Source organism: Dysidea avara, chromosome 2 (genome assembly GCF_963678975.1).
Source record: "Dysidea avara chromosome 2, odDysAvar1.4, whole genome shotgun sequence".
Taxonomy (NCBI): domain Eukaryota; kingdom Metazoa; phylum Porifera; class Demospongiae; order Dictyoceratida; family Dysideidae; genus Dysidea; species Dysidea avara.
The window spans coordinates 23,743,627-23,756,752 of record NC_089273.1 but is presented as its reverse complement, the minus strand read 5'-3'; positions in this window follow the sequence as shown (position 1 = coordinate 23,756,752).

Here is a 13,126-nt window from a genome sequence, read left to right as displayed (position 1 = left end):
TGAAATATGAGATGTTATGTGGTAGGGTGTAGTTTGTGCCTACATGCCCTGTTTTTGCAGGCCCAGTCACATATTTCAATATAATGCAACATCACGATATTGAACTGCACAATATATCGTATCAAGGTAAATTATAGAGCCACAATAATATCTTCTAAACAATATAATCGCCAATATCGCCTATATTGCCTAATCAAATCTGGCTAGTGGTTGTGTTTCTTACATTTGCTATATACCTACTAGGAAAGGCAATTCGGTTATGGGTAAATACCAGCTGTTGTCTGGCACCATTTCACATTCTATGATATAATATGATGCAATAATGTGTCATGCAATGTTACTAGTCTCACTGCTTGTCAAATTTATTATATCCAATATTTAATCATATCGTGAATATGTACCATGAAACCACCTAACTTCAAAGCCAAATTCCAGGGTACATATCTTATAAACCCTGGCTGGCCATGGTACATTTAAGTTAAACCATGGCTGGCTATGGTACATTTAAAATAAACCATGGCTAGCCATGATACATTTAAATGTACCATGGCCTTGATATATCTGATGAGGTAACATTGTTTGTTTTTATAAGAAGCCTGGCAGTATTCGATTTTGGGAGTTTATTATTAATCACGTGATGAAAACCATGAACCCGATTTTGCATTCTACAGCACTCATACGAAGGCGAATCGACACCCTTACCACCCTATGAGTTGACGAACGGAAGTTTAAGGTGAGAACTAGTGTCATGGTTAATTTACAATCGTGTGTCTGTGTGTTTGATTATGTACCACGCCCACTTTTCGTGTATCACGAGGTAACCACTCTACAGCGAAGCTTACCCCTCTGGATGTTTAGAAAACATTGTAAACAGTGGTTAAATGATGTAGCAACTTTGAAACACTTGTTAAATCGCAAAATTGAGTGTCTCCGTGATATTAATAGGATTTTCCCGTTTATGTTAACAAACGTAACTGCAACGTTACTTGCTGCTGACCCATAATCGAATTTTACAAGACTCTCTATATAATAAATCCAGCGGGTTGCCTCGTATTGGCTTGGGTGATTAGTCGCCCACCACAGTAGGCTATTAGCCTACATGGTACATATCAGTTGTATCACGTGCCCTCGTGATTTGCCTGATATGTACACCCATGCTCTCGGGCCTAACGGCCCGAGAGCTTGGGTGTACATCGGCCCGAGAGCGTGGGTGTACATATCAGGCAAATCACTGGGGTACATGATACAACTATTACATAAACCTGTCAATATATCGAATAGTGTTATTATTTCAATATCACCCAGGGCTAATGATCAGCTAGTTGCTTCCTACCCTTCAAAAATATGGTGTAGCATGACCATAGACATAGTGTCCATCATACTGCTTCGTACTAAATATAAAATAATGTAGTATGATGCCGTACTATCGTACATTTTACTGCTGCTATGGTTAAACTACTGTATATTCAACTATATTTATGACTATATTGTGCTATGCTACATTAACTTTGTTTGATGAATACCATACTTGTCAACTTGGCCATTGTCAGTTGTTTTAACTCCCATTATCCAGTACTTCTCCCACTATTCCTTTGAAATTCATAGCTCTACTTTAAATGCATTTAAAGAGGCTTGGGGTTACTAAATCTTAAGCAGTGCTAATCAAGGGTCACAACATATCAAATACATAAAAAATTTGGAATTACCATGATATTGCTATTATAATTCATTTCGGTATTTCTATATCTTGCATATCTACTTCATTAACACATGGTACTAATTCCAGCTACGGCAGGACATCAGAAACTATCAGACAACTACTAGCCACACTTTCACTTGTTATGTAGTAGCTACACAGGTGTCTTCAAACTGAAATCTTCTCGAAAATCGTTGATGTGCACCTTGTCCTCAAGCAACCACTATTTTTGCTGACAAAACATGTTTTATTAACTTTTGGTTGTGCCTACCTATCTTTATAACTGAATATTTTGTTGTACTTAGCTAGCTGCGTACGTACATAAGTAGTACAATTATACACCCTTACTTGGTGAGGTAGCACACTACAATTATTTCTAGAACACTAACGTAGTTGTCTATTCAGTGTACAGCCAAATATATAAATATTGCCATTTTTGGAATAAATAGGGTATACGATATAATTTTTTTTAATAGGTACTTGGAAGAGTTAAGATCAAGATGTGTATGGTACTAACAAGGCAGTACATAGTGAGGTCAAATATGCCATGTTTGGCCATTATCCATATGCCATGTTTGGCCATGTTTGGCCATTATCCATATGCCATGTTTGGCCATGTTTGGCCATTATCTTGGTGAGGGTATTTTGCTGCAACCACCAATACCCTTTGGTCATAAACATTCATACAGAACTAGGTGTTCACCATGGTTTGCATACATTTTTTGTTACAGGAAAAAAACTTTATTTAGCACTACTTTCGACACCAAGCTACAATGTGGTGGAATTCATTAAGTGGGTAACACAGTGGAAGCATTAAGCTAGACAACGCTGAAAAAATCTGCTTGACAAACAAATTCAGTTATGTTACAAACAAACTGAGTTATGTTAGATATGGCACCACTTATTAAGATATGCATGTACAGAAATCTGTTTGACAAACAAACTGACAGACAAAGGTTTAATGAACTGACGAACTTCAATATTAATTTAAAATTATTTTATAGTGAAAGTTACTATTCCTCATGTCTCTTATTTAGGCATAATGATAGATCTATTCCAAAACAGCTGAGCTGGGAAAAAGGGTGTGGCCTTCCAAAAGTAGGCTACTACAAAAAAAATGTGGTAGTATTGGTGACAGCCAAGAAATGGCTGCAATGATATCTATACCACCACTTAATTTGTAACATTATAAATTAATGGACATTTTTTTTATTAAGGCTTTACAGCACAAGTGCTGAAGATCTATAGGACACCTAGTCCTACAGTCTGTTTAAAGTTGTTACAGAAAGTGTGTTTGAAAAGGTGGGAAAGGGAGAAAAATCCATGACTGGACCTAGGCAGCATTGAACCTGCAGCCATCCGATTAACACTCGAACGCTTACAGGAGTCTGCCAGGTGGTCATAATATCATTGTAGTCATTTCTTAGCTGCCAACTTTGATATCACATTTTTCATGCTAGCCTGTTTTACAAGGTCATTCTTTTTCACATCTTGGCTGTTTTGGATTAGATATCGTTTATTATTGCATTTGCTGGCTTTTGTCTATTCTTTCCTACAGGTAATAGATTGTAAAAGACATTTGTACTATTAAATTTTCTATTATTTTACTTCACATTAGTTACTGAATGTTGCATACATGATATGTGCTTGGTACATACTCATGAATGTATGGTTAGTTTTCACATTATAACTCATTGATTATTAAACAGATTTCCATCATATTACAGAAGGTTTGTATGCTGACATTTGCCTGACACATGCAAGAAATTCAACTAGTTTGCATAAGCAGTTTAGATAGTGGGCATGACAACAAATCACAGAGAGGCTGATTAGAGTATCTTAATCACATGACTCTTATGTATGTTTGGTAAGACTGATTTTTTACTAATAGTTTTTGTAATGTAATTTATTGCAACACAATAAATTGAAGTTAACATGCCTTGGTGTGGGCATAGAATGGATGATACAGTGCAAACCTACGTACCATACCATGGTAAATAAAGCCAGTATTGTTTAGTGATAAACTAGCCTTTTAGGTAAAGTAATTAAATTCAGCAACAAAGAATCCATGAGATGACTGTAAGGTCCATTAGAGCAACACTATACATTAGCAAAGTAACCCAGTGCTAGGACCACAAACTGAAATCAATGCATTTGTTTCAGGTAAAACTTGAACCAATCTTGTAGTAGCAATTTCCAACCAACCAATTTTTCACACATATTTTTGCTACTTAAATTACACATCTTCAATGAATGTTTCACAAGTTGCTGTTCCAGTTAACGATAGTCAATGCTTTGTACTTTGTAATGTACTTTACTGGATTAAAATCCATGCAGTATTTATTGACATAATGTCAAATCAAAGTTTGAGAAATTAAAAATCCAATAAGGAGCCCATACAAATAATTGCATACATAATTTTAATTGGAAGAATACAGCACCGGCAATAGCCAAAGTTTCTGAGTATTTCCGCATGAATCTGTGGTTGCTGAGGATAAAAAAGTGTTCCTGGGCAAACCTATTATGCTGATTTTGAATCTTCCAAGTGTTCTTTTGATTGGAGGATGATTGAAGTTGGATTATGACAAAAATATGGCCCTTTAAAAGGTAAATCGTCATTTAGCACTTTTCCGAACTCAACATTACAATCACCCGGGACTTCAAGGCATCCCTCTGCATCGATGCAAGTATAGTTTGAAGGTTAGCAGTTTGTTGTCTTGTGCAGAATTGCAATATAAGGTTCAAAATTTTCAAAAGTGGAGAGTGGTACGTGATACCAGCCTTACATGGCTTCACACTTACCTGTTGCTATATACTGGTGTATTTACTGATATTCCGAGTGGTCAGTCTACAAAGAAGTGGTCACTCTTGTGAGGTTTTACCTAGCTCATATGCTGTTCTCCATAAAATAGATATGTGGCAAAAATTTCATGTTATTAATAGTTTCTTATCTAGATTTATGACACTTTGAATATTGTGTTTGGTGCCATGCGATATACATAAAAAGCATTGAAAATACTGTACACAAAAATTATGACCAGATCTGCGAAAACCTAACTCAATCGCTCACTTTTCAAACTCCTGATTATTAAATATTTATAATCTACGTAGCCAAGTGTACCCTCTGGAAAAGTTTCAGCCTCATGTTCCAATAACTTTAGGAGTTACAGCCCTGCAAAATTGCAACAACAGAAAAATCGATTTGTACAGCAAGTATATGGAAAACAAAATTACAGACTCCTACAAAAATGGTTGCAACTTAGCTACCAACGAATTGAGTTACGGAGCTACAATTTTCACCGTCGTGTTTGCCATGAAGAGGGGAATCAATTACTGGGTAAGTTTGTTCTTTTACTCATCCTTCTTCACTGCATACAAAGGCAAAATCCATCAAGAAAAATTGATCCCGTACGATTGCTTTGACTTGACGTAAACAAACCATCACAACGTCCGCATCCTTGGGTATACTGCAACAAAACAAAGATTTTCTAATTCCACTTGAGGAGGCGAATAAGATGATATTCAGGATTGTTTTGTTAGTCCCTTCCTTCACTAAGAAAAAGGCGTTCAAGAAATTTGCGAATTTATTCAATAATACACAAGTATTTCACCCAATGTATTCAATGTGGTCTATTCTACGGAATGGAATGATGGACTAAACTACGGAACGGAATGCTTTCTCAAATTGAAGCTTGCAGCCTACCATTGCTGTACAAGGTATCGGGCCTAACTTTGGACTACTGATCGTGGGAAATTATTCCTTTGATAGTAGAGAGCGCTTTAGCTAGGGTCCGCAATGAAAAAATCGATAATCACAAGATTACTCCCCTACTATTTCAACCTGTAGGGCATATCAAAGTATTCTTCTACGTACTAATAAATCTTATTTATCTTCCTCCATACGACGGGAATCGCAATTGTTTTGTGCTGGAAATCGTGAAAAATTGCGTGCTCTCCGGATGAAGCATGGATTCCTTCTCATATTTGGCATATATAGTCCAGGTCTATACCTGATTACAACTCAAAGCAGAAATAAATCGATTTACTATTGTGGATTTGGTATGGAGCTACTCTTGGCCGAAAATCGTCCAAAAATCACGTATTTTTGGATTCGGAGCAACCCAGCAATCAACAAAAGGAAAGCCCACAAACCTTCACTATATAGCAGTATAGTTTGGTTATCACTTCATGCACAGCGCAAGTTTCATATGGATCTAAGCTTTCCTTCTATCAAACTAAGCGGAATGAAATTTCTTCCTAGCGCGTCTGAGACTATACACTGTATGTGACCGGATCTGCGAAAACCCGACATAATGGCGTAAGCCTAAATTTTCAGTATAAGCCATTGATTTGCAATGGGTCCACGTTCATCCATTGGTGCTTACACTAGGGCTCCACCACCAATGGATTTAGTGTAAGTGGAGTTCCGCTTGTCAGAGTAACATGCTGGCTGTGTTACTCTGTTTTTCTTTTGTCTTTTACAGTTGTCCAGCACGTGCCTTTCTTTGTGCTGGGGGTGGTAGGTAAGGGCAGTCCATCAAACCCGGGTTAGAAAAAAAATTGATTTGCAATGGGTAAAATATTTGCGTATTCAAAAAAAAAAATTCGTAAACTTTTAAAACGCTTCGTTCATTGTGAAGGGAGGGTCATCTTATTCGCCTACTCAAGAGGAGTTCAACAATCTTTGTTTTGTTGCAGTAGACTAAAGGATACATAAGTTATGGGCGTTTGCTTACATCACGTCGAAACGATCGTACGCGATCGATTTTTCTTCACTGATTTCGTCTCTGTATGCAGTGACGAATCAAGACATACGGTAGTGTGTCGTGCGGCCCAAGAATCCGGCGCGTAACACCCGTGAGTATATTAACAGGAAGAAAGAAAACACAATTTTCGCACCTCCGTAGCTCTGTGCTTCCTTGATGAAACAAGACGATTTTTGCTGTGGACATGCCCTCCAACTGCAGCACTCCACATTCCAAATTTGAGCGAAATCACTTAGCACGTTCCCGAGATATGCGACTTCAAAAATTGGCTCAGTTTCTTTGTTTTTTTTTTCTTCTTATTTTTCTTTTTCTTGTCGCACACTTACAAAAACTGCTATAAAACTCGAACGCCATATCCGATTGCCTTGAAATTTGGCACACAGAAGGGGGATATAAAGGCGCATCTCGGTACCAACTTTGGCTGGAATACGATAAACAGGCAAAGAGTTATGAGCGCTTATTCACGAAAAATAACACCAATATGTTGTCACGCCTACAAGGTAAAGCGCGTATGGGAAGAAGCTAAAAATCGGTGAGTGAATAGATTAACTATTGAACCTCACACCTTTTGTGGTTTGAAAGAAATCGAGCTAAAAACCAGGAAGATACAACGAAAAAACCAACAGTGTGTAACAATTATGCAATCGAGATTAGCTAATAAAAAAAACGACTGCTTGCCACCCCTACTAGATAAACCGCTTGGGGTAATGCTTTGAAAATCGTTGTACAGATGGAGTAATCATCTTAGAAAGGCTCATCAATGGTGTAGAAGAATCATACTTAAAGCCACGGAGTTATAACACGAAATCCAACTTGGTGCAGCAAGTGCAAGATCGAGATACTCTAATAGAGCAGTCATCCTAATAGAACAGTCACCCTGAAGAGAATTCAAGAGATCAGCTACACACAAGTCACCCTGTAGAGAGATCAGCTAGAAGAAGTTACCTTGTAGGGAGTTCATGCAACTATGCAAAGAGATAGTTCAGCTAGAAAAAATCACCTTGTAGAGTTCAGCTACAAAGAAACCACCATGTAGATAGTTCAGCTACAAACAAATCGCCCTGTGGAGAGATCAATAGAAGAAGTTACCTTGCAGAGAGTTCAGCTACAAAGAAACCATCATGTAGAGAGTTCAGCTACAAACAAATCTCCCTGTAGATAGATTAGCTAGAAGAAGTTACCTTGTAGAGAGTTCAGCTACAAAGAAACCATCATGTAGAGAGTTCAGCTACAAACAAATCTCCCTGTAGAGAGATCAGCTAGAAGAAGTTACCTTGTAGAGAGTTCAGCTTCAAACAAATCACCCTGTAGAAAGATCAGCTAGAAGAGGTCACCTTGTAGAGTTCAGTTACAAAGAAACCACCATGTAGAGAGCTCAGCTACAAACTAGTGACCTTGTAGAGACATCAGCTAGAAGAAATTACCTTGTAGAGAGTTCAGCTACAAAGAAACCATTCTTTAAAGAGCTCAGCTGCAAACAAATCACCTGTACAGAATTCAGCTACAAATAAATCACCCTGTAGAAAGATGAGTTAGAAAAAGTTACCTTGTAGAGAGTTCAGTTACAAAGAAACCACCATGTAGACAATTCAGCTACAAACTAGTGACCCTGTAAAGACATCAGCTAGAAGAAGTTACTTTGAGAGAGTTCAGCTACAAAGAAACCATTATTTAAAGAGCTCAGCTGCAAACAAATCACCTAAACAGAATTCAGCTACAAACAAATCACCATGTAGAGAGATCAGCTAGAAGAAGTTATCTTGTAGATAGTTCAGCTACAAGCAAATCACCCTGTAGAGAGATCAGCTAGAAGAAGTTAACTTGTAGAGAGTTCAGCTACAAACAAACTTACATTTAGAGAATTTAGCTTCAAACAAATCACCTGTAGAGAGTTCAGCTACAAACAAATCTCCCTGTAGAGAGATCAGCTAGAATAAGTTACCTTGTAGAGAGTTCAGCTACAAACAAATCACTCTGTGTTAGATCAGCTAGAAGAAGTCACCTTGTAGAAAGTTCAGTTACAAAGAAACCACCATGTATAGAGTTCAGCTACAAACTAGTCACCTTGTAGAGACATCAGCTAGAAAAGTTACCTTGTAGAGAGTTCAGTTACAAACAAACCATTCTGTTTAGAGCTCAGCTGCAAACAAATCACCCTGTAGAGAGGTCAGCTAGAAGAAATTACCTTGTACGTAGTTCAGTTACAAAGAAACCACCAAGTAGAGAGCTCAGCTGCAAAGAAATCACCCTGTAGAAAATTCAGCCACAAACAAATTTCCCTGTAGAAAGATCAGTTAGAAGAAGTTACCTTTTAGAGAGTTCAGCTACGAAACCATTCTGTAAAGAGCTCAGCTGCAAACAAATCACCTGTACAGAATTCAGCTACAAACAAATCACCCTGTAGAGAGATCAGCTAGAAGAAGTTACCTTGTAGATCGTTCAGCTACAAACAAATCATCCTGTAGAGAGATCAGCTAGAAGAAGTTACCTTCTAGAGATTTCAGCTACAAAGAAACCACCATGTAGACAGATCAGCAGCAAAGAAATCACGCTTTAGAAAATGCAGCCACGAACAAATTGCCCTTTAGAAAGATCAGTTAGAAGAAGTTACCTTGTAGAGAGTTCAGCTACAAAGAAACCATTCGTAAAGAGCTCAGCTGCAAACAAATCACCTGTACAGAATTCAGCTACAAACAAATCACCCTGTAGAGAGATCAGCTAGAAGAAATTACTTTGTAGAGAGTTAAGCTACAAAGAAACCACCATGTAGAGAGTTCAGTTGCAAAGAAATCACACTGTAGAAAATGCAGCCACAAACAAATTGCCCTGTAGAAAGATCAGTTAGAAGAAGTTACCTTTTAGAGAGTTCAGCTACAAAGAAATCACCCTGTAGAAAGATCAGTTAGAAGAAGTTACTTTGTAGAGAGTTCAGCTACAAAGAAACCATTTTGTAAAGAGCTCAGCTGCAAACAAATCACCTGTACAGAATTCAGCTACGAACAAATCACCCTGTAGAGAGATCAGTTAGAAAAAGTTACCTTGTAGATAGTTCAGCTACAAACAAATCTCCCTGTAGAGAAATCAGTTAGAAGAAATTACCTTGTAGAGAGTTCAGCTGCAAAGAAATCACCACTGCCCAAATTTCAAGGCAATAGCTCTTTCCAATCTGAAGTTATCAATTGTCAAAGTTGGCAAATTGGATGTGTGTGGAAGGCCCCTTTTCACAAATCCGGTCACATATGTATTATATATATATATATAATTTGTACATTTATTGATAAAATATTTAAAGTACATCTACTTCATCTTTTCTTCTTCCTGTAGTAAAGGAAAAAAACATAGGTTAAAAAGTCCAAAAGCTGGTCATAGGCCGGCTTTGGGGTATACAAATACAAAAAGAAATGAAATCTAATCCAAAACAGCCAAGCTGTAAAAAAAGTGTGCGGCCCTCAGAAAGGCTATGGTGAAAAAAGATGTGAAATCCAAGGTGGCGGCCAAGAAATGGCTGTGATGGTTGGTTAATGGTAAAAATATTAATAACGACAATTCAGGTGAATTTTTGTGCCGCTTCACAAAATTTACCTGAATTGTCATTATTAAAATTTTTACCATTAACCTACCATCACAGCCATTTCTTGGCCGCCACCTTGGATTTCACATCTTTTTTCACCATAGCCTTTCTGAGGGCCGCACACTTTTTTACAGCTTGGCTGTTTTGGATTAGATAGTAATAGCAGAAACAACTTACCCAGTAATGGACTTCCCTATTCATGGCGAACACAATGGTGCAAGTTGCAACTGTGTACTGCATTGTATTTGTAAGTTACAGCCGTTTTTGTAAGCACATGTAATTTATTTTCCCAATACTTGCTATACAAATTGATCTTTCTGTTGTTGTTACTTTGTAGGGCTGTAACTCCAAAAGTTGTTGCCATATGAAGCTGAAACTTGGCCTGAGCATACACTTGGCTAAGTAGATAATAAATATTCAATAATAAAGATTTTGAAAAATGCACCATTATGTCAGGTTTTCGCAGATCCGGTCACATATGGGAGGCGTGGCTGCAATAACTCCAAGTTTTAGTTTCTCCAGCAAGTTATTTAGGCTTGAAAATTATCTTATGACCATCTAATGGTATTAGTTTCCAACCAGAAATAGGTCACATCATTATGGGTTGATTTTTCGTGTGCATTATAGCTATACATGGTTAGCTATGTAGTGGTATAATCCAGGTAAAATTTCACTAGTATTTTTATCAACATTTGACTGAGTTACCACTGATGAAGCATAGAGTTAGGCATAGTAAAACTCGGGTCCTACCAAAAATGGCAGGGTTGTTTGTATGTAAGACCAAGATACTCTAATAGAGCGGTTATGCAAAGAGTCTCCAGTCTCTCTACTATTCCGATTTCTTCAGTAAGAAATCAGAATCCATAAACAGAAAGAATTAAATATAAGAGTTAAAGTGCAATTGGAAAGAAACCTCAACAGTATCAGATTACTGGTTGGGGGCACACCATAAATGAATCCACATTATGAGTGCATGGCTATTCCCAGAGGCAATATTTATAGAGACAAGATTAGCTAATAAGAATAATTATACTGCTAGAGTTTCAATTCACTGCAATAATAATTTTATATAGTTGCAGAGGCATTTCAAAAATAAATATTGGCATGAATAATTGGCCACCTTGCACTACTAAAAGGCACAACACACAGCTTTGATTAATCACATACTAAACCAGGGGCGGTGGAGCAGGCCAAAGAGTGTGGGCGCCAGGCCAGTTATAAGTTGAAGACAAAAAAAAAGGTCACAGCCTGCTGACAATAGCTGCTCTCCACCAATTATATGTCTTTATTTATAACTACACATACGTAGCTAAGTAATTTGCTACACTGCTTCTCTGAATACTGTGACTGCTCTATTACAGTATCTCGATCTTTTCTTGCAAACAGTGTCCCAAAAAAGTGGGGGGCTATGGCCCCCCTGGCCCCCCCGTCTCCACCGCCTATGTACTAAACTGTAACTGTAAGTTTTGTGCATTCAATAATGATTTGCATAGATCCTTCTAGCATACTGCTAATTCATCACACAAACTGGTTGTCAAATTTTAATGGTGGAAATATAAATTTATTATGCAAAATTGTGATTTTCCTGTGCCTTATACTCCCTGGTGGAGGCTCTGCACAGTAATAAATACAGTACAATACAATATATATGTGACCGGATCTGCGAAAACCTGACATAATGGCACAAGCCTAAATTTTCAGTATAAGCCATTGATTTGCAATAGGTAAAATATTTGCGTGTTCGAAAAACAATTCGTAAAATATTTTAACGCTTTGTTCTTTGTGAAGGAAGGGTCCTCTGATACAAACCTGGGTATCATCTTATTCCCCTACTCAAGAGGAGTACAAAAATCTTTGTTTCGTTGCAGTAGACTAAAGGATACGTAAGTTATGGTAATAGAAGAAGAAACTTACCCAGTAATGGACTCCCCTATTCATGGCGAATACAATGGTGCAGGTTACAACTCTGTACTGCATTATATTTGTAAGGTACAGCCATGTTTGTAAACGCATGTAATTTATTTTCCCAATTACTTGCTGTACAAATCGATCTTTCTGTTGTTGTTACTTTGTAGGGCTGTATTTCCAAAAGTTGTTGGCCAGAGCATACACTTGGCTAAGTAGATTATTAATATTCAACAATAAAGAATTTGGAAAATGTGCCATTATGTTGGGTTTTCGCAGATCTCGTCACATATAATTATAATTTATATGGTACAAATGCATAACTATATATTTTAATTAATTTTGCAAGCTTTTAAATTTCTGCTTTGCTTATAGGATTTGCATGCAATTTTATGTAGAACTATAGACTGTGTATGGTATACACTTGGTAACATATTGCATATGTGAGATGTAGACATTTACTATAGATATCTTTTTATTAGTTTAAGGACTTATCATTCTTGGTATAACATACAGTTTCAATGGTGTATGTCTTCCCATATTGGATCTATTACCTTAAATGTGACCTAAAATGTGATTTCTAAAGTACATGTGATTTTTTTCAATGACTTATAAACCTGACATAAATTCAGGAATGGCTATACACTATGTAATAGTTATACCACAAGCAAGAGTGCTTTGTCTGATACATATGCACAAGCCCGAGGGCCGCAGGCCCGTGGGTGAGTGCGTATATACAGGCAAAGCACAAGTGCCCATGGTATAACTAATCTCCCAAAAAACGCTTTTGCTGTAATAAAAGGAGCGTCCAAGAAACTACAAGTATCTGTAACCCCATGTAAAAACAGATAAGCTGTAGAAAAACACTCCATGAAATTAATGGGTAACTGAAAGAGCTGATATCTAGAGCGGCCAAGAATCAATAATGTTACTATAACTGACTATGATCACCAAAAAACACCTTGGCTGTAAAACAGGCAAATGAAATTAACTGGCAATCAAAACAGCTGATATCTGAAGCAGCCAAGAATAAAAGTTAAGTTGATACAAGTAACTATAAAGCTACAATTATTAACTAGCAACATTGAATCTTAATCATTCAACTGTGTTCTATACATTCACCCTTGCTACATCCTAAATTAATTCTTTGTAACTCTAATTGGCTGGTAATTTGGCCACCTTCTTTTT